The sequence below is a fragment of the Tinamus guttatus genome, unplaced genomic scaffold, assembly GCF_059628265.1.
Source record: "Tinamus guttatus ecotype Peru unplaced genomic scaffold, ASM5962826v1 Tinamus_guttatus_pri_ptg000133l, whole genome shotgun sequence".
NCBI classification, from domain to species: Eukaryota; Metazoa; Chordata; class Aves; order Tinamiformes; family Tinamidae; genus Tinamus; species Tinamus guttatus.
In genome coordinates this window covers 4,983,135-5,002,032 of record NW_028288667.1, presented here as the reverse complement: position 1 = coordinate 5,002,032, position 18,898 = coordinate 4,983,135, and the positions used below count along the sequence as shown (strand labels likewise).

Genomic DNA, 18,898 nt, shown 5'->3' with positions numbered 1-18,898 from the left:
CGAACGTGCCCTGTTTGTGTTTCGCCATCCTCGCTACTGCGCACCCAAATGAGCAGCATGATTAAGAATCCTGTAAATTTTTGAAAGGAAACGGATGGCTGCCCTACTAGAACATAATTACACCGCTCCAACATCCGCAGCGCGCTGCTGCAGCCGACTTGGAGAACAGCAGAAATTAATAATATATAATAGCATCATTCTCGTAATTTATAAATGAAATAAAGTGGAGAGAGGAGATTCTGCTGATATGCATTTTCTCCTTAATTCTAAAAGACAAAGTATGGATTAGAGTTTTACTGGGGTGAAACCTGGCTGGCACTAGCACACTAGTTGCAAGCGTGGGACCTGATTCATGATGGGGATTTTGCTTAGGGAAAAGCGCTTATATCTTTTATTGGCCTAGAGGAAAAAAAATGAGTATACAAAGACCTCCAAAGGCAGCCCCTGATGGAGAGGGTCTAGGAAATCTCTGCAGATCGTGTGCCATGTTTATAGGTATGGTAGGAAGACTTTGCTGCATGCTGCATTTTTCCCCCCTTTTGAATAAAATAACACGCTATCACCCAGCAATGTTTTCAAAAACAATATTCAGAGCTCCATAAATGTGCCAAAAGGAGCTGCGCTGCAAATCACTGCTCAAGTCAACCCTTGGAGTTAGTGCTCTAATTATACCTCTCAACCCCGCTGAAAAAAATGGTACAACTTTCTGAAGACAAAAACATATTATTTGTAAAGACTAACCAGCCTGACTCTTTTTTTTTCCCCATTGCATATGAAGAGTCAAGTTAGATAGTTTTTATTTTCCTTCTCCAGCTACCCTGGATATGCTCGTCTGGGTCACGGCCCAGCTGATTTATATTTTTTCTGGGATAAACTCAAATGGGAGAGTTACCAAAAAACCACGCTAGCTCTTGCTTGCAGGTTAATTAGGGACGTTTTTCATAAACAGTGACACTGCTGTGGAACGATAACTGCTTTGGTGAGAAAGGTCGGCCCCAATCCTCCAAGTTTAACCCAGGGAACACGAACGTGCACAGTGAGGCCCAAGAAATGCTCGTCTTTTAACCTAACAGTTATGCTGAAGTTGTATTCTTCTAGAAGCCCCCTTTAATAATTTGTTTCAGAGAAAATATGTGCATATACAGATTTATTTCATTAACAGGTATTTATTTAAGAGGGCTGCACTGTATTTAAATCTCCGCATAGTTTCCATTACTTCCTTCAAGTTGACTAATTTTAATAAGGCTGAGGTGCCTAGGGTCTTATTGAGTGTTCGGCTTGATCAATATGGCTAAATTAAAATAGTGCAAAATATAAGCAAATGTGCTCTAACAACTCCGTGAAAAATGTGGAGTGGACTAACCATTGATTAGCGCTCCGCAGACATTAATTTGCTGTTTTAAGTACACTAATGCTGCTCGGGAAGGAGCTCTCCCTGCGGCACATGCGGCTGGCCTTGGGCCACCACCTTCCCGGTGGCCCTGGCACAACCCTGGGACCTGGGGACGCCCAAGCCACCGCTTGGCCCCAAGCCTTGGTCTGCAGCCCCATCCTCCTGCGGGTCCCCCTGGTCCACTTTGGGCCTGCTTTGGGCAAAGGAAGGCTTGACTAAGCCTTGACCAAACCCAAGAGGAGCTGAGGCCAGTTGTCGTTATTTGCACTAGCCAAGACCATCTATATAATCGTATTTATTACGAATTTGGGGCTATACATCAATGCGGCCTGTGTATTGCCAAGACAGGCACAGTCTCGTAGAGAAGTGTTTATATGTACAGGGAGATACTCGGTTTTGCCCTCCCGTAACACCACAGTATTATTGTCATAAAAGATTAATGTCAAGCCCCACCTGGCATTAAATTGCTTTCGGTAGCTCTTGCATTCATGTCTTTTTGCACGAGACTGAAACACTTTTGAAGTCATTGAATGCATTCTCACCTTGAGCCACTGCTACTACTCCATTGCATTTTATTTTCCAAAATCCCTATTTTTCTTTCCCTATGGTTATGGTTTTCTGAGCAAGAATACAGAATGAAGAACTTAATTTTAGGGGCGTATAAAAGCACACTTTAGAAAATAGGTTCTTGTCATAGTCCTGTTGATAGATGCTACAGATTTTAATTATATGTTTTCTTCTCATATTCCAGCTAAAAGCTGCATCTTCCCCATACTAAAAATAATTTGTTTTTCTTTCTCTTGCTTTTCCTTCCTTTTTCTTGGTTAGCAAAAGCAATAAGACTATCTTATTTTGATACCCAGTGCTTGCATAGGCAGTTTTTTGATGGTTTCTAAAAATACTACAATAACTCCTCAGCAATCAGAGTTTTGTATCACTGTAAATGTTTTCTGCTATCTCTGTTGGTTTTTCAGCAGCTTTTTCCCCCTTACCTGTCGTGTGATCTCTCTGCCTATCTTTAATCTCCTCGGTAAGTGATATTCACTGTAACTGTTCTGTCTTTCCCTGATATCATCTTTTGCTTCGTGGCTAAAAATAATTAATAATTTCGCATAAGCGGAAGTGCATTTTATCAAAGGTAAATCAGCAGAATGTGTGTGTATGAGAAAGACAGAAAGAGGAAAAGGAGAGAAAGAAGCAGCAGAGGAGCTCAGAGGGGAAAAAAAAAAAAAGTGCAACTTGAAAGCAGAGGCAGCCACATCTAGGAGAAGTAAATTCTGTGAAGATGAAGTCAAATATGAAAAGCATTTCTTTAGTTTAAACTGACCAAATAGAGCTATAAACGGCAGAAACATTTGAAGTTCCCCTTTCTAACTGAAAGCCGGCGCTCCGGCCGCCTCGCCCCCGGCGCGGCGAGCAGAGCACGCTGTGCACAAACAATTTTTCGTATCTCCTTAGCAAACATCTCGAGCGAGCGGGGCCAGCACAAGTTCGGGGGAATTGACTTTTCTTTAGCAGCCCTGCCAAAAAAAGCACGCAGGGTTTTTTTTTCCTTTTATTTGCTGTTGTCTTCGTTGAGCTTCAGTGCATGACAATCTGCATTTTTTTAAATTTTTTTCCCCCAGTGTTTTACATGCTTGGAGTTTTTAATATGGCAGGTATTGCTCTCTGTAAACAAGTGTAAGTTTACCGAGGCGGCTTCGCTTACACTCTTCCCTTGTAATCAGATGTGAAAATTACACCCTCCCTTTCGGGTGCGCGGTAATTACACATCTCGACGCGCGAAGGGTTGTCGCTGCCGCGGCGAGAAAGCAAAGGCACCCGGGAAAAAAAAACGCCGTCGTACAGTAAGGATCAGCGCCGCCGCGGCGTGGAGCAAAAAAAAAAGTGAAGTTTGCAATCAAAACTGCGATCGAGACCGCTCGGGATTTGCATGCGTCCGTACGCGAGAGCGAAACGGAGAGAGAGGTTAAAAATAAAATGAAACCGCGCGGCTCGAGCACGGAGGGTGAAACTCAGCGCCGGCGCCAAAACAACCCACTTGCTCTTAGGCCGTGCTTGGGGGGAGCTTTTGCCCCGAAAGCACCAACTTTTGGAAAGTTTCTCCATCTTTGCTTGTTTCACCTCATCTTCTGGCTAAAGAGGGTGGAAAGAGGCAAAAAGTGGGCAAAACAGATATTGATGGAGGTGGAGGGAGTGCGGAGGTGCCGCCCGGTGCCTGCTCCCAGGGAAATTGGGGATACAGCCCAAATCTCCCGTTTCCAACCCAAATCTCCCATCACGCTCACGTCAGCAGGTTAAATCACTCAAATCCGTGGGATTGCACCATACAAGGAAGAATTAGGGCTCCTGCCCTGGCAAAGAAATTTTTTTCCCAGGCTAAAATTTGGAATTGCTGCTCTTGGCATGACCTTTTGGCTCATATATGTCTATATGTGTATACGCAGGCACGCCCAAGCGAGCAGTAATTTTTGCCCGTAATGAGTTTACAAGGTCCCAAAGCCAAGAGGCGGGCAGGGTTTCAGGTGCCCCGTGCCCACGGATTTCCCTTCGCTTGCCCGGGGCTCCGCGCTCCGGCCCGCGAGCCGAGCTTCCCGCTGGCGCCTGGCCATGCTCTGCGGACCGTCTCCAGGAGGGCTTTTATTGGGATTTTTAGCATAGCTGTTTATTTGGGGAAGCCAATTTGCATCGGGGTAAAAAAAAAAAAAAAAGAAAAAAAAAAGAAAAATTAAAACACCCAAACGTAAATATATGTTTCCCCAGGAGATTAAAAACAGTCCAAAACTAATAGCCTGAGCTAATTCACATAATAATCATCACTCTCTAATCTTCTCCATGGGCCTCATCCTGCTCTTGAGGAGTCCCTCAGTAGCCGGTGGCTTCATCGACCTCCCCAGTCTGTGGCTGCCCATTGTGGCTACAGATTTTGCCCTGATGACCAGCGAAGTTTTGCAGATCCAAGCTGGCTTTGGAGGAACAATAAGTGCCACAGGGTCCCGTGCTCAGCGTGTGTAGTCTGTGGGCAAATCAATGCAGAAATGATGACAACAGTCACTCATGTGATGGGGACAAGTCAATGGGGAGCAAGGTGGGATCTTGCAGCTCCAAAGAGTGTGTCCCTCTCAGTGCTGGTGATGATGCCCATGGGCATGGGGGCCTCACTGTGGCCACCCTGCTCTTCCACCTGTGCAAATGCTGCCCAGGTGGTGGGACAGAGAAAACACCCTTTTTTTTTTCTTTTAACCCCCAGTACAAATTTCAAAAGAGCAAAAAAGAAAAAAAAAACCCATGTAATAAGACAAAGTTGTTTGTCAGGGCTGTAATAACACCTCTTCCAGCAGCATGCAGATATGACATAGTTTTAATTTGCATTTGTCTTGTCCGAAGGGGCTTGAAGATGCAGGCATCACTGTGAAACCTATTTTTTTTCCTTTTTTTCCTCTTTTTTTTTTTTTTTGGCGGGGGGGGAGTGGTTAGGAAATCTGCTTTCTTCGCTGTTTACTCCGCCGGGGCTGCCATGATATGATTTGTGAGCGGCGGGGTCACGCCAAGCGACTCGCGGGACAATTTGCTGAATCAAGAGGGCGATTGTGTCTGGTGCCAGTCAGTCGCAATTAGGGCCAGGAGCAGGGAGGCCCCGGGCTTGTGCATCGTCTTGGGCAGAGCGCATAGAAATCAGCTCACCTGAAACTAATTGTCACAACAGAGCCCCGATGCAAATGAGCCCCGGGGTTAGCGTGGGAAAAGAAAAACTGTCGCAAAGATAGGTGACCCGCTGAGCGGGGGGTCTGTTGCTGGGGAAATCTTTGTTCCCCGCGGGAAGGAAAAAACCGTCCCCATTGTTCGGGGCGCAGGAGAAGGCGGCCGGTGCCCGCGCTGAGGGAGCGTGGTGAGCGCGCTCATCTGAAAGTCCAATAGCGCGGCAGCCGGCGCGAAACGGGGAGCCCCTCGGCTTTGGGAGGGCCCTGGGATGCCTTGGGTGAGAGGGGGGAGCTGAAAGTGGTCTCCCCACCTGTGCTTTGAAGGGTTTTTGGGAAAAAAGCGAAATATACCCCTCAATGCCCCCCAAAAGATGCGTTTCGCAAAGCTCTCCCACAGCTGGCGGCGGCGGGGTTGGAGGGCAGAAGTGGGCACTGCTCCTGATGCTGGACAGGGAGTCTTGGAGCATCTCAGCGGCGTCGGGACGAGGTGCGAATTCCCCAAAATGCACTCACCGGGGCGCAAAAGCGGCCGAGGCGCCGCCTCCCCGGCGCGCCGTGCTCTGCGCTCGAACGTCTCGCTCGCTCCTTCCTCAACCCGGTTATTTCTTTATTTTTTTTTTACGGGAGTTGCACAACACGTTCAAAAATAGACATGGAGCCGGCTGAGCGAAGCCGAGCTGCCGAGCGCATGGCAAACCCAACGGGAGGGGATGCAACGCAAGCCCCGTCCCACGAGCGCGCGGCCTTCGAGGCAGCCAAAGAGCCTGATGGGGACGGAGGCGCTAAAAACCACGGGACACGTTTTGGGGATGAGAGCTGCTCTGCGCCGCTGTCGAGGGCAAGTTCTGCTCGACTCATATCCAGGGCTGCACTTTCCACACTGTTGCTTTAAAGGGCCGGCATGGGGATGGGTGTCACGTCAGCCAGTCCCGAAATCATCTTCCCGCTCACCAAACATCACGGAATAAGGACGGCTTAAAAGTAATGCAGATTAATCGCCAACTTTTTTTTTTTTTTTTGATCTCTTTTGTCCCTTTGCCACTGTCTGAAATAATTTCCACAAATAGGAGACGTTTCACAGTGGGTATGAAGTGCTCAGCTTTCACTCATCAAACTTTAATCGGAACTGCATTTTAGTTTTTGAATAAAGAACACTTAAAAAATTTAGATGCAAATTATTCTGCATTATTCATGCCCTAAGTGTCCTTGTAGATTTAAACACTTCTGAGGCCACCTTGATTCAAGTAATTACCTAGGCCCTCACTGCTCCGTCATGAATAAGGTATTTTGTACAAGGGAAGTATGCGCCCGATGAGCTTTTAAAGTGGCTTTACACCGAGCTCGCGTATCGCTCCTCGTGCATGAGCGGCTCCAACACGCATCGCAATCTGTCTCAGGTGGGAAATCCTGGCAGCGCCTCCGCGAGTGACGGAGCTGCGGTCCCCGCTCCGCGCGCTCCCGCTTGCTTCTTTGTCTCCTTGCGAGGCATCTCGCGGGCCGACGGCTCCTCGTGCGAGCCCAGCGCCGGGAGAGCGCGCGAGGGCACGCATCCTCCCCTTAACTCTTCTCATCCCGTCCCCATCGGTGCTCACGAGGAGCCGGTCAAGTTTTCTTGCTCTTATATGCATCGTCTTGCTCCTATGTGCATCTTCTTGCTCCTACATGCATCTTCTTGCCCCTGTGCACACTGTCTTGCTCCTATGTGCATCCTCTTGCTCCTATGCACATCGTGCTCCCATGCATATCTTGCTCCTACATGTATCCTCTTCCTCCTATGCACACCTTCTTGCTCCTACATGCATCCTCTTGCTCCTATGCACACCTTCTTGCTCCTATGTGCATCCTCTTGCTCCTATGTGCATCCTCTTCCTCCTATGCACGTCTGGCCTCCCCACGGGGCTGCCCTCCTGGCCCAGCTCTGGGTCTGCGTGCGCCGGGGCTGCCAGCAAAGCGCCCGCAAGAGTTAAGTTTAACTGGCGGAGCCTCCTCGTTGGCGCTCGCTGCAAGAAAAAAAAAGCACCCATGTTTTTTGTTTTTCCTTCCCCGGCTACATCGCTTTGAAGAATTATAGGAATTTTATGATGTGCTGTTGGAGTTGCACTGGCAGAGATTACGGCAAAGGGGTTAAAGTTGGTTTATGTTAAAAAAAATTATGCAGAAACCAATAAAAATAAACACACTCCAGTAGACTAAACTTGCTGGGCTTTTAGTTTTCGCTTCACAATAGAAGTTTAGATGAAATCCAACATTGCAGCTTTTAGAAAATTAGTTGACACTCACAGTTGATCATCTTTACTACACAGCGGTATAATTAATATTTAAACATTCTAATAATGCAGCTTGCTTTGCATGCACTTTTCAGCCCCACCACAGTATATTTTATCAGGAACAGTGCTAGCATTTTATTATGAGGTATTTTCTTTTTTTTTTTTTCAGTTATATTTAAAATAGGGCATCAGCTTCACACTCATGGCCAAAGCAATACCAATAGGCCAATAGGCAGGTTTCGCCTGTCAGTCCATGATTAAAGCATGTCAAATATGAAATATATGAGGGGCTACTTGTCACCATCATAAAACTAAATACACCCAGAGACTCTCAGCTTGGAAAACTGTCTCTGGCTGTTCATTTTGCTTGGTGCTATCTGTAACAAGAGCAACTTTTAATAACTAGATGTGGTGCAAAACTAGGCAATGACCCACAGACGTGTGAAATACTGCACCTCTGACACCCACTCACTGAGAGCTGGAGAGCATTTAATAAAGGAGTCAGACCAGGAAGAAAATGATAATAAAAAATAAAAAAAAATAATAAAAAAAGAAAGCAGAGGGTTTGCACATGAGTATTTGCCAGGGTTGAGGCTTCTGCCTGCCTGGCAATTTAGTAAAATGGAGGGAAATCATCAAAATGGGAAAGGGCTGTGCTGGTTTATTTACTTATGAGGAGCGTTTTCCTCTCGGGGCCGTAGGTGGTGAGGAAAAGTTGTTTCAGGTGCTCTGCTCATCAGCCTAATCTCCCCGCTTAGCACAAGGTGCCCTTGCTCCTCGCCCTCCTGGGGCCTCTGCTGCTCATCCGGGTGCTCCTGGCATGAAAGCGGGGATGGCACTTGAGCTGTTAACCATGATGGACGTGTGGGCACTGCGGCTGACTCCGGCTCCGGGCCCATTCCAGGGAGTATCCCTTGGGAAGCGCGAGCTTGTGGCAACCCAGCCCCTGGCATGGGGAGGATCAACCGGTTGGGGAAGGTTCTGGTGTTGGGTGAAACGAATGTCCTGTGGGCTCCCACTCCCTGTGATAGCCTATGGGAGGGCCAGAGGAGATGGTTTTCCCCCAAATGGTGTTTTTTTCCAAGGGATGTTGTGGCCTGCAGGGCTCCAATGGTGTCCGTGCTCTCCAGCAAGCTCAGGGTCTGGCCCTGGGTACTGTCGTTTTTCCTTGCGAGTTGGAAAGCTGGCCCGTTTCTATTAATGCCCTTAATAAAACGCATATGTGCTGTTGAGCAAAACCGCCCTTCTGCTAAAAGGCAGCGTAATTTCATGAGTTCTTATGTTCATGCAAAAATAGCTGCTTCCCCAACGTGTTGCAAAGAGCAAAGTCAGAGAGTGTGCGACTATGTGCATGTGCCCAAAAGTCCACTAAACCACAAACGCTCCCGTGCCAAACGCTGCTGAAGGAGAGCGTCCAGTGCCTCGCTGGTGGGAGAAAGGGCCTCTGATGGTGAGCGATGTTCTCGTGATGGGAGACGTTGCAGAACCACGTTGCATTGGGCAAGGCGCGCGCTCCTCCGTAGGGCGACCAAGGGCACCTTAGGGATGCAGAGATACGCCGGATACCGAGCGCGTGGATGAAAGCAAATTGAAACGCGGCTCCGGCTCCCAACGGCAGCGTGAGAACTGCCCGTGGGAGCTGTGTCAAGCCAGCGGGAGCAGCGGGGCAGGATGCTGCGATGGGCACGCGTGTCGCGAGCGAGCTGCCCGGCACGGCTGCTCTATCGGGTCCTGTTCAGCTCGCCACTTACACACACCTTGGCCACAAATAACTGGAGGAGCGCCGTCTATTTTAAACTCGCTACCGAGGTGGTAAAGAAGAGATAAGTGGAAACCTAGCTGCTATCTCACTTTCCGCGCGTGCGTGTGACAGATATGTCCAGAAATGGATAAAATTAAAAGCATTTTTCATATGCTAATAGCAAACCTGCACCAGGAGAGGGAAAAAAAAGAAATAGAGCGAGTGCAGCAGCAAAGCCAAGAGGTTTCTATCGTGAGCATATTTCTTCCCTTACCTAAATTATAGGACCTCTTTCGCAGACCTGATAAACATATTTTTTACTGTGGTAAAAGCAAACTCTAGTGGAGTTTGGTTTCAGCATCAACCTTATGGCAGCCATGTGGGAGTGAGATTATGGGACATGTGGAACAAAAGTCTTCCAGCCAGAGGAGGCCTTCAGAGCATAATGATTCTCATTTAAATTAGTCTATGTTTTATTACTCGGCTGGGGAGGGGAGAAGGAAACCAGGGGGAAGAATATTTCTTTAAAACCATGGTCACCTGAATTGCAGATGAGGAGAAATTAAGTAGTTTTCAGCCTGCAAAATGGACAAACATTTTCATATCCTAGCGATCACTTCAAGTGATCCTCTGTGGTCTCTCTCTCTCTCTTTTTTTTTTTTTCAATTTTACATTTAAATTTGTTTTTCTTGCTTCTGTGGCTGCTGATTCATTTGTAAATGTGCTTTAAATGCCTTTGTACATTACAATGACTGCCACCTCTTTACCCGCTCTTAGTAATTTAGTGAACTTCTTTGCCAGTGGGTGAAAGTACAGTATTGTACGTGCCTAAGAAAAGGTACATTCATTAGGCGGCACGTATGAAAAGGTGTATTAGGAAGCGTTTTCCTTGAAGTACAGGAGTGAATGGAGGCATCCTTGGCTGTAGTAGCGCCTTGGCATGTGCAAGGACGTGTCTCTGGGAGGGCCACATCCCCAGACGCTCGGGAAACCCGGGAAGCTTTGAAGCAAGAAGCTCATGCTGGGGTAGAATTGGAGTTTTAGGGAGAAAAGGAAAATCCATGGGATCTTGTGTCTTCATTTTTTCACCCGCATGGTTTGTGTGGGTGAAAAGGCTTGATATTGTCCTTGAGTTTTGGAGTCTGTGGTCAGCGACGCCAAAAAGAGCCCTGCCCTCGTGGTCTGCCCTGGCCATGAGCACGGATTTGCGGTGAAAAAAATCAGGTGCCAGTCTTTGAGGCCACCTGCATGGCCTTCATTGGTGTTACTCCTGTGCCTCCACTTGAATGAGAGGTTCAGTGGATGGCATCTGCCTCAACATGATGACCATGGGACATACCCTATGGGACGCGGAGGGGAGGACAAGTGACACAAAGATGTAACATCACTTTTGGTGAACACCAGGAAATGGGGGACCATCTCTCCTACTTGGGTGCACTCACTCTCATAAGGTGGGAGAGATTCAAGCCAATGGCTTTTACTCCCTCCAAAGAGCAATCACAGAGCATTGGAGAGCGTTGATGGACAACGGACGGAGGAATGGAAAGGACTGAAATGACATTCTTGTCTCCAAAGCAGAGGTCATCTGCTTTGCCCTCCCTCCTTCCCGTGGTTCCTGGAAGCCTAGGTGGCAGGGGAGGATGCGGTGGGCTCCGTTGGCTTTCTCTCTCTTTCCCTTCCCTTCTGGGCTCTTCCCTTTGCCTTGACTTCACAGGAAGGCCGCTTTTCCCAGACGTAGTTTGGAGCTGGAGGTGCCACCATCACTGTTGTTCTCCCTCGCATCCCCACAGCCACCTCCACAGCCCCTCGGGTGGTAGATACCGCAGCACAGGACCCGAGCACCTCCACGTCCGCGAAGGGACGAGGCCGGGAATGCCGATGAGGTGCCGCTATTTTTGTCACACCTATGTGTGGCCGTCCATCTGGTCTTAATCAATCAGCCTCATCCCAGGGCTTTGCTGTTCTCCCAGCTGAAATAATACCCTTCTCGGCGAGAGCGCTGCCTCGAGGAGGGTCAGCGCCCGTCGCTCCCCCGGCGGGGCGCATTAGCAGGGCTTACGTATTTGTAAACATAGGTAAGCCCAGGAGGGGCCACGGCGAAGGAACATTTTGAAACATGAATATTTTATGGCCGAGCCGCCGCGTTGTTTACTTAGCGGTATTACACGGGGAAACTTGATGAAGTACTGGAGGTAAATTTGTTATAGCGCCAAAAAATAAAGAAAATAAAAACAAAAGCCACCCCCAGAAGCATGAGGACAAGGATGAACGGTGCGAGGAGGGAAGATCCAGCGCCCCGTTTCCACAAAGGTGGCAAGCGTGAAGCGAGTTTCCAAGTGAGCAGGGAAGTGGGTGGTGAATCCTGTAAAAACGCGCCACTTATTTATTTAGATTGCACATCAGGAGATAAAACAAATGAAAACTCTGACTTGTTAATAATTTACGTTTAAGTGGAAAATTCTTCCGTGCTGTTAAGATACCTCCAAGACCTGACACCGCAAATGCAAATAATTTACGTTCTTGGTGCCAGTGCAACTTAGCTCAGGGAGGCGGGGAGAGAAATAAAAAATATATATCCAAATATGTGCTCAGGGGGGCAATGAGAAGCAGGAGCCGTTTGCAGTGCGGTAATTAGGAGTATTAATTTTGGGTGGCTTTTTGGAAGTGCCAGTGCAGCCAGGCGGACTGTGCATCAGGTGTCCCCGCGGGGTCCCCACGGGTGCACACCTTGACACCTGGGATTTCTTTTACATCAGCAGCACTATTCCTTTTCCCTCCCCTTTCCAAACAAGTTAAGCAAAAAGTTTGGTGGGGGGGAAAACAAAGCCAGAATGCAAAAAAAAAAAAAAAAAAAAAAGAGAAGGGGGACGAAAACGAGGAGTGTGCATGACAATAACTACCTCTGTCCCTTGTGGGTTTGGTCTTTTCATGGCCAGGAGCTTTTTAGCCGTGCTGCCGGGGTAACTGCTCTGGAAGGGTGGAATATCCCTTGTTGAAGGAGGGTGGTGATTGAGGGCCCTCTGACACAACCTTTTGTTGCTCTGAGGTGTTTGATCCTCTTTGCCTTTCTTCTAAAACCAATCCCATCCCTTTAAAAAATGGATAACCAGCACTTCTTTTACTTATTGTCAGCGTTTGGAGAGTTACCGTGGGGGGTTTGTGGAAGTTTAACTAGTTAACCCCTTGCATCCTGATGCCACACTGCCGTCATCGCGGGAATTATTCCCCCCTCCATCCTTCTTCCTCTCCCATCCCCTTGCTCCCAGACAGGGGGTATTTCCAGAGTGGCTTCAGGTAACCAGTCCCCAAATCTGGACACCTTTGCTCTTTGGCGATGCTGCAATTTCACAATCATTCAGCATGTGCTCGTGCATATTTTCTTATCTTTCCCCTGAATGGAAACTTGTGAGAGTGGCGTGATGCACCGCTTTCTTTCTTTCTTCTTTTTTTTTCTCTTTCCTTTTTTTTTTTTCCTCTCTCTCTCTTTTCTCTCTCTCTTTTTCTTTCTTTCTTTCTTTCTTAGCAGCTCTGAAAAGCAGAGTTGCTCTTCAAAAGTGCACAGCGCAATCCAAAATTTGTGAAGGAAAAGCACCTCAAACTGCAGTCGGGATGTACTCTTTGCGTGCCGCAATTGAAAAACGCACATGGTTTCTCTCAAAGAGAAGGGACGCAGCCCAGGCTATAGGCAAGCAAAGCAGCTTAAGTGGATTATTGAACAAAAAACAACTTATAGCTCCCAGATAGTGACCTACATTTGGGCGCACAATGATGATGTTTTACGGTGGCGATAGGGTTAATAACCTAACATCATTCATGTAGTGTTTTTTGAAAATTGAATTTTACTGCTACAAAGTAAATGTAACAGCCCTCTGGAGACAATATTACAGGCACTTTATTGTTTGCTAAGCTGATGTCATCTTTCTACGGACTGACTTTAAAACAAAGGCAGAACATTTATTACAAATATCACTGTGTGAAAGGAAATCTACTGAAATATTGTTGGGAAGGTAGACTGATAAAAACGTATTAATACCAGAGCTTTGATTATCTGCAAAGTTGTGCCCGCGCGCTGCTTGCTCGCGTGATCGCTGCTCGGCGCGACGGCTCCTCGCCGGTATTGCACATGCTTTTTTGCTTTTTTTTTAATGCTATCCATCTCTGAGCATGTGTTACTTTTAAAACGTGTTTTATAATAGAGTCTACAGTTCATTTATAACTCTTTGCCATTTCTTTGTAAGAATGTAAATGAGGTTTTGATCAAAAACCTAAAATGTTGCCCTTCAAAGCATTTTTTTGTATAAACAAGGCCATGTCCCCCTCATTGAAAGCAGGGGAGCTGCTCACGAGAGGAAAAGCCCTGAGGCTTGGCCCTCTTCCTTGGGGCATCGTCTGGCTCCGAGCTGGCCTCTGCTGTGAATGATCCCAGGGAGCGATGCCAGCCTAGGGGACAAGCTGGGATTCCCAAACCCGGCTGCTCCGAGCACTGGAGCCACTCTCAGGTGCCCACATCAAATTGTCCCACATGGCAAATGTCCCAATCCCAATGTCCAATACAGAGCCAGAGCCTGAAATTTTCCTTCACTTGAGGGTACGTGGGATGCTCGGCCCTTTGGAAACCTCACCCCTGTGTTCTGCAAGCTTGCAGAAATCACCTGGTTTTAAAAATTTAACCTGGCTGTAGATTGTGCTGAGTTTTACGAGTTTTCTGCTTCCCGCACGGTGTTTCCAAGCCTGCTCCAAGAGAACAAAATGCTTTTGCCCCTTTCCAGAAGAGCAAACTATTCACTCGCAAATAATTTAATGTTCATTAAAGTTTAAATTTCCTTTGTTTCCTCACTCACGGAGTAAATCAATGGCCATTTGAAAGTAATAATCACAGTGAGGGGAAAGCCCATTTGCGTGCATGGCAGTATCGCTGCTGTGTTTTTTGCAGGTGAAGCATGCAGAGATGTGAACAGCTCTAAGAGGTTGGGTGTCTCAGCAGCTGATTAGCTCCTCTGTGCTGAACGAAGCTTGCAAGAGCAGGGGGGACAAATTTAGAAAGTGAGCGGTGAAGTTAGCAGCAAAACCGGCAAGTTGGTAGGAATCTGTGGCACTAGAATCACTTGTGATGCCTGAGTGCATGTGACACGCTGAAAAGGTGGACATCTACCTACGCTCCCACTCAGGAGATGATAGTCAGAACCTCATGTCAACATTGACAGCTCGTGGCAGCTCCTATCAGTGGAATTAGAACTGGCAATCGGACTCTAGCAGTTTACTTTTAATATCCTCAGAGCAAAGTTTTCAGATTGCCAACAATTATCAAAGGGTGTCCTGCCTGTTTCATTAATGCTAATACTCTTAGATGCTTGACTGTGATTTTGCATGTCAAGCCAATCCACGTGGCATGCCGCTGGACATCCTTTGACTGGTGTTGCGTGGCATTTTTTGATCTTTGGTGTTGCTCAGATAGATTTATTCTTTACAGCAGCAATACTTGTTCTGACATGGGTGGGATCTGCACATAGGTAGAAGAGCAGCACACAAGGTAGGAAGGAGCTGAGCTGACTCCATCTGTGGATGGAGTCGGGATAGACCAAGAATTAGTCTTGGGCTTAATGGAGATGCAGAGGTTTAGCCTGATGTGATGAAACCCCAATGACTGTTTCCCTATGGAAAATGCCTTTTAGCACCTTTGAGGCATCTTCAGAAATGATTATTGGCAAGGTAAAGCCAAGGTCTGACCCGAATCCCATCCAAGTCACCTCAAGGAGGCAAGGTGAGGAGGTCTCTGTGTGAAGACCAGATGCAAAGTTTCCCCTGTGGCTTCTTTCCTCTTTTGGCAAGAATTAGCGAGGGAGGAGGAGGCTTCCCAGCTTGTATCATCGGTGCTTCCCCACGAAAACCAACTCACTTGTGGCCATCAACGCCAGCTCCGAGTTTGGCTCATAGCAGCCGCACTATTCCCGAGATCTCTGCACGAGGGCTATATATAACCATGGTATATAATGGTCTCTGCTAAGCGCCTCAGCTCCGCAAATGGATGCACTAGACATCTCCCTTCTGTCTCATGAGCGACAATTGTCCCAATTGTTTGAAGTCAAGTGTTTTATGCTGTGCAGAAAGAAGTCTCTGTAATGTCTCCCGCCGCAGATAAGGCCGGTTGGAATGGAAATAAAGGTGGCTCTGTGCTGAGCTGCTGGGTGCAGACAGGACCCCATAGTTCTCTGGCCACTAGACTTGAGTAGCGTGGCCCTAATGTCACCACGCAGGGGTCTAGGTACTGGCCTGGAGCTTGCAACCCTGGGGAAGAGCATCAGAAACACGTCAGGGTGGACGCGAGCAAAGGGGGAAAGCACGAGCCTTCATCGTGGAGGAAATGGCTAAACAGCATGCCAGGTTATACAACCAGCATTTCTTCATTATTTCAGTTGTGCCAGCATTCAAAGGGAGGAATTTGGGGTTCAAAGGGAAAAAAAAAATATACATATATCTAACCCAGCTGCAACATTGGGCATAATCACACATTCGAACATAAGAATTAGGGTGGTATTTTTTTATGCAGCACACTGGAAAAAAAAACAAAATCTCAAGGAATGCTTTCAAAATAACCAGGAGGAGGAAAAAAAAAAAAGTAGGTAAATAAATAAATAAAATAAACCGTTCCTGATGTCAGTCTTGTTAGAGAGGGATTAAGAAACTGGCAATTATTTTGGCGACCTTAATTGTTGCTCGGCAGGAAAATATGCAATTAGGGCACGTTCGCAGGCCTGCACACCTGCAGCACATCCCGCAGTATAATGTCAGCTTTCAGTGCTCGCTGGTGCCAGGTTCGATCACAAGCAGGCACAGTGATGCTCTGAGAACATTTCGGAGCCGGCTAATGCGGCTTCTGTGCGTGGAAGAAGCGGGCATTTACCCGGGCGCACAATGGGGCGCATTGCTGCAACACTGCGGGCATTATTCCCCGCCGCCCACCTTCGGCCGCGCGCCGCTCCGCTCGCTTTGGGGTCTTATTGTTGCGCTGGAACAGTCCCGTACATTGCTGAAATTCCCTGATTATTCCAGCTTATTAATACAGCGCCGGCTTGACCATCGCGCCGCGGCCGTGAAGGGGAAGATTCAGGGCGCTGGCGGAGCCGGGTGGATTCCCGGGATAATGGGCACGATTGTTGGAGGCGCTCGGGACGGGCGCTCCGTGCGCACGGGTCCGTGCACGCCAACGGGCGCCCGCGCGTGCATGGCGTGTGCTTGGCCGTCTAAAAACAGGGTGAGAAATGTTGGAAGGCAGCTTTAATTCTTGTTCAGAACAGTGAAAAAGTCTCTTTTTTTTGCAACACACATCTCCTTTTTTTTTATTTTTTCCCCCCCAGTAGCTCCTCTGAAAAAAAAAATTCTGCAGGGTTTGGGAAGCAAGTTAAAATAAAGGAACAGCAGCAGGAAAAAACTGTCTTCCAGCTAAATTTGGTAATCTGGCACGCTGATAGTTAACAGACTTCTCCCCCTGAGGGAGATACACTGTATTTTGCTATCTGACATGTTGTCATATATAAAGAAATCAATTGGTAATTAAATGATGCACCTTGTGAAGATGACAAAAGGCATTTGGTTGCGAAAAGAGAACTGGGTTGTGAGGGGTTTGTAATGAAGGCCTAATGACTATTCATAAGAGATTTTCAGTCCGTTGATCCACTTGACTGGAAAGTTCTGCCCTGGAGAGTTAGTGCTGTCAGATTCTCTCACCTCAGAAAGCCGCCGCGATCGACGGTGTAGAGTATGAGCGAGAAATTATCTAGTTGTTGCTCCGGGCCTGTCTTGGGTCACATGCAGAAGGCACACATCTGGCTTCCTCTAGGTGCAACCTCGGGACACAAACTTTGACTAATTTTTAAACTATAAATATGGAAGGCTGGCATGGGGAAAGTTACCTTCTTTTTTTTTATTTTTTTTATCCTTTTTTTCTCCCTGTATTTTTTTTATAGCGCATTAGGGCCTTTTGTGGAGCTCCTGCTTGAGACTTTGGGTTGCTGCTCTCCTTGCAATGATTTCATGGCTTTCCTCCCTCCTTGTGAGGAATGGCACTTTAGGAAAATTCTGAGGCACGGATGTTTCCCACACTATCTTGTGTCTCCCATGTCTGACCGATGGACCAGCCACTGCTACTTTTGTGGGGTCACCTACAGAGAAGACCTGATAGAGATGTCAGGAGGCATTATAGGGTTGCAAAAGAGATGCTGTCCTTGAGATAACAGCACCAGACCACCCACTGGCTCTTTCTCCATAGTCTTTGGTCTTTCCAATCTGCCCTTTGGGTGGAGATTGCTTGGTTTTAGTCATGCCAGGTAGTAGATACCCCCTAGATGAGTGAAGGAAGGCATCTGAGATAGATGTTAGGTGCCAAGAGCTTCACCTAAAGGAGCCACATTGGCGATGAGTGCCTTGCCCACGCTAATCTCCACCTGAATAAATACATTTCTGCCTAGTGAATGGTACTTTATAATTAAAAGTGAAAAGGGGCTAATTGATTTCAGAGGCTCTTCTGCAGCACGAGATGGTATTGGATGCTGGCGGAGCTCCTGCATGACCGCAGTCCGCTCTGTACATATTTGCTTTCTGGGGAAAAAAAGGTGGTATCTTATCAGGCAGCTCACCTTATCAAAGGTAAACGTGTTTACCACCTCATTAAAAAGCCCTTCGCGGCAAACTGCTGAGGTTTCCCCTCTCTGTGGTGGAGCAGCAGGGCTGGTTGGGGTGTTCTGAGGGTGTTTCTTCCGTGCACGTTGTAGTTTTGCTGATGTGCTGGCCAGAGCTGACAAGGTAGAGCAAATGAATGGACAAATGCCAAAAAGACAATTATGTTTATTAATGTACATTGATTGCTTGTTTAGGGTATAAAACAAATTAAAAAATACATTAGAATTTAAAAATGTTTTTTTTTTATGGCTGGCCTAATGACTGCATGTAATATAGTGGCTAGTAAAGGACAATCTACAGCACCTATAACTCCTGGCTTTATTGTCATATTATTTGACTTGGGTTTAAAAGGATGTTTTCTCTTGTCATTCTTTTAAATGACAATCTGTGTGCCTTAAATATACAAGCCCCGAGTCAGCTCATTAAGGTCGGGATGGGCTATTCCCATTTGTTCTATAACTAGTGGCCCCCTCATCCTCAAGGTGTCTCTGCGGGTGTCACATCCACTGTTTTTCACCCGTTTCCACCTTCCCCACAGTGCTGGCTCTGTCCTCCACCAAGGGACATGAGTCACCCTGCGCTTCCAGCCCTTCGGAAAAGGCCAGCTTGACGTGGAGGATCTCCCCCTTCTCCACCCTCCACGTAGCATCCCCAACCACGGCATCAAAACGTGACGCTTAGTCATCCTCTAGCCTACCCGATGCCTCGGACGGGAGTCGGGGATGACATCCCAGTCTTGTTTACAGCCCAAGGAGTTGCTAAATAATCTTACAGTGCCTCTTTTAAGTTGACGCAAGAAAGTTATGGCGCTTTAAGTGGAGGGCAACATCCTTCAGTAGGGTCTTAGAAGTGGTGCCAAATAGCAAAGTGAAAGCCATAAAGTAAACATGACTTAGCGACACCTGGACCTTTCAGGTTTTATAGCAATTGTTTATAATGTTGGACTGGCTTCTAAAATGTGTCTGCAGGAATGGTGCCGGAGCTCTATTTTCGTCTAACTCGCTCTTTCTTTATGTTCTACCCAGATTTTTGCCCTTTATTATTTGCACTCATTTAAATATGCCTGTTTTTTTTTTCCTTCTCTTGCCCTTTTATTTGGCTTTTTATCCAATAGCAGAGG

General features: G+C 47.2%; 1 protein-coding gene across 3 annotated transcripts in view; it reads left to right on the top strand.

Moving 5' to 3' along the window:
- The window catches only part of ZEB2 (zinc finger E-box binding homeobox 2), a 102,668-nt gene that overhangs the window by 21,393 nt on the left and 62,377 nt on the right, over positions 1–18,898 (top strand). The window lies entirely within an intron of this gene.